We start from the raw sequence: 3,429 nt of genomic DNA, 5'->3' as shown, positions 1-3,429 counted from the left end.
CCATTTTGATTCATTTTAACTCCCCTACACATATCCAAGACCTTTCTACATCTCTTCCCACCCCATCTTCACTCGTTGTAACTCTCCCTTCACCCATTCCAGCCCCAGCAAGTCTGATTTTCCCGTCCCCTTCCACTTCCTCACCCCGTCACTATCCCCCCCTCTCAGCGCGGCACAACAACAGACACTTTTGCTACAACCTTTACGAGAATGTTTGTGTGTAAGAGGAGGCTCCCGGCATGTGCCAGATAACGCATTACACTGAGACGCGAAGGACTAGAGCAAATTGTTTCATTTTGACTGGATCAGCCCAATTGTTTTCTGATCTTGTCGCGCGCCGCTCTTCTCCTTCTCCTCCCTCTCCCACGCCTCCTCCCACTCCTCCTCCTCCTCCTCCTCCAAAACTCTTCGTGTCTTTCCTTAATTCTTCGTTCACTTCGGAGGCTACGGCGGCAGTGGTGGTGGGGGTGGATAAGGATGGGTTTGCACGATGCCTTGACCCATGAAAACACTGACCCTCCCTTCCTCTTCCTCTCCCTTCCTTTCTTTCTTTGACCCCTTCCCTCCCCTTTCTGACCCTCACCCTCTCCATGTTCCCCCGTCTCCATTAAGGCTATAAGGTGAAGTATGTTTTTTTATATATTTTCTTATTAGGTGCTGTAGAGAAATTACCGAGTTTTCTTCTCGCAGCATATCGAACTATCCGCCTCGTGTCTGAAAAGAAAACTAATAAAAATAGTAAAAAAAAGGCCTGTTAGGATGTACATTAATAGGTTGAAACACACACACACACACACACACACACACACACACACACACACACACACACACACACACACACACACACACACACACACACACACACACACATATACACACACACACACACACACACACACACACTTTTAGATTACGTTGATCTCGTCTCATCTCTCTCTCTCTCTCTCTCTCTCTCTCTCTCTCTCTCTCTCTCTCTCTCTCTCTCTCTCTCTCTCTCTCTCTCTCTCTCTCTCTCTCTCTCACAAACACACACAAAAACACACACACACACACACACACACACACACACACACACACACACACACACATTCACGTTCAGATGCACTTTAGATAATTGGTATAAAACAAAGAGCTTCTTCGCATTCATATGTCATATCTTAAGCCGAGTAATGCGTGAATTCATTCTGGTCCAACAGAGTTCAAAGAAGGGAGGAGAGAGAGAGAGAGAGAGAGAGAGAGAGAGAGAGAGAGAGAGAGAGAGAGAGAGAGAGAGAATCTGCCTCACATTAATAATCTTTTTTTTTATTTTCGTTCTTATCACTATTTTCGCGCCTCGCCGCCTCTAGTGTTACGTAGCATTCGTCTCAGAGGGGCAATTATCACGTTGCTTTTGCCAAGTTTCGTCTAATCCTCATCATCCTTTCTCACGGGCTCTCCTCCTCCACCACCACCACCACCTTTGCCTCCTCTGCAGTGCCCGTCCTAATGTTTTCTCTCTTAATTTCTCGGCACTCATCTTTCCACTTCTCTGACCAATTCTTCACTTACTTCAATGTCAGGAGTTTCAATGCCTTGCTAAGTTTTGTCTTCATTGCTACCTACTTATATTCCTTTGGAGAGCCCCAAGTGGTGTAGTGTCACTATATTCATCTTTATATATACAAAATACATACATGGTCTTCACCCCACTGCACTACTAGACCCGGCTGGCCATATGAATAAATGATTGATTGAAGCAGTGTCGCCATTCTCTCGGTAAACAATCTCTCAACTCTACAACTGTGATAGAAGAGGATTCACTTGGTATTGAAATCACGAAGGTGGGCGTACGCTGTCCACCCACCTGGCATCCACGTGGCCCAGGTGAGGAAGGGAGAGAGGGAGGGAAGGAAGGAAGGGAGATGGAGAAGGAGAGGAAAGTGTCCTACCAATATCGTAGAAAAGTGTCGTTATTTTAATTACTACTATTCACATTTCTGGACCCAAATTCTAAGGCTCACTATAGTAATAATAAAAGTGTTAAAAGTTCCATTATAGCAAATTTGATGTAATATTAGTGTCATTATATTTATCACATAGCATGCCTCGATTTTTACCCTGTTTTTAAGTCAGCCAAAAGTGATACCCTTGAATTTTATGGGTTTCTTTCCTTCTTTCCCTCTCATCGCCCTATTCTATTTTCCTTCCTTCTACACCTTATAATTTCCTCCCTCCGTTACGTTTCTACCCACTTTCTTCTCCTCCCCTTCATCTTATATATGTGACAATCTTCTTCTCTATCCATTTCCTTTCTCTTCTTTATTTTACACCTGTGGCACTCTTTCTCTTCCTTCCCTTTATTCCTTAACTGTTAGCCTCACCTGTGGAGTTAGATCTTACAGACAATCATAAATCACAGGTGCTTCCATTCCTACACACGGGCATTAAGTATCATCACACAGGTGGCCGCCGCGTTACCTGTGCCGTCATTTTCTCAGGTTTACCGAGAAATGTAGACCCGCAATATGTTCGGGCGAGCCACCTGTTTCAGCGTGACACTAAAAACACCCATTTTACGGCTTACCTTGAGAAACACCTGTGCGAATTTATCCTTTTTGCCCTTACTTCGTTCCTTCTTTTCCGTTTTCTCTTCCTTTCCCTATTTATTCCTACCTTTATCGCCTCCTTGGCTAGTCTGTTCTTCCCATTTTCTTTCATTCCTTCGTTATTCTTCCCATTCCCTTTTCCTTACGTAATTATTTTATCCTTCCCTCCCTTTCCATTTTCCTCTTTTCCTTTCCTATTTCCTCTTTTTCTTACTTTCCTTTTTCTTACCTTTTTGAGACTTTCCCCTTTGTTTCTTCCCTCCCTTCCTTTATCCATCTCTATATTCATTCCTTTCTCCCTTTTCTCCCTCTCTTCGCGTATAGACTCACCTCCCTTTCCTTCCTCCCATCTCATTTTTTTCCTCTCTTCCCTTCTCTATTACCTGTATATCCTTCCTTTCCTCCCTTCTTTCACTCCCTACCCTCCTACCTCCCTTTCCTCCCTCCTTCACTACCTGTATCTCTACCTTCCTACACGTATATCATACCTTCTCCCTCTCCATCCCTTCCTCTCTCCCTCCCTCCCTACCTGTAAGCCATGGGAGATTTACCTTACTCTTATTTCCAGGTCGGCGTCGAGGCTATAACGTCGAGTGTTGCCTCTAATTAATGTTTATCGAAGCCGTGAGAAGAGAGCAATATCTTGTAGGTGTGGTGGGCGGCGGACGCATCAACAACTATTATTGGCCAGTTTTCTCACATGTTTCACTGTTATTGCAACGGAGCGTCATTTAAAATTTAATTAATTGGACCAGCTTTAATAAGAAGAGGAGGAGAAGGAGAGGAGGAGGAAGAGAAAGAGGAGAAGGAGGAGGAGGAAGAGGAGGAGAGGTACGTGATTCCA

Source organism: Eriocheir sinensis, chromosome 18 (genome assembly GCF_024679095.1).
Source record: "Eriocheir sinensis breed Jianghai 21 chromosome 18, ASM2467909v1, whole genome shotgun sequence".
Lineage (NCBI taxonomy): Eukaryota > Metazoa > Arthropoda > Malacostraca > Decapoda > Varunidae > Eriocheir > Eriocheir sinensis.
The sequence above is the reverse complement of the archived record's forward strand: the minus strand, read 5'-3'. Positions refer to the sequence as shown.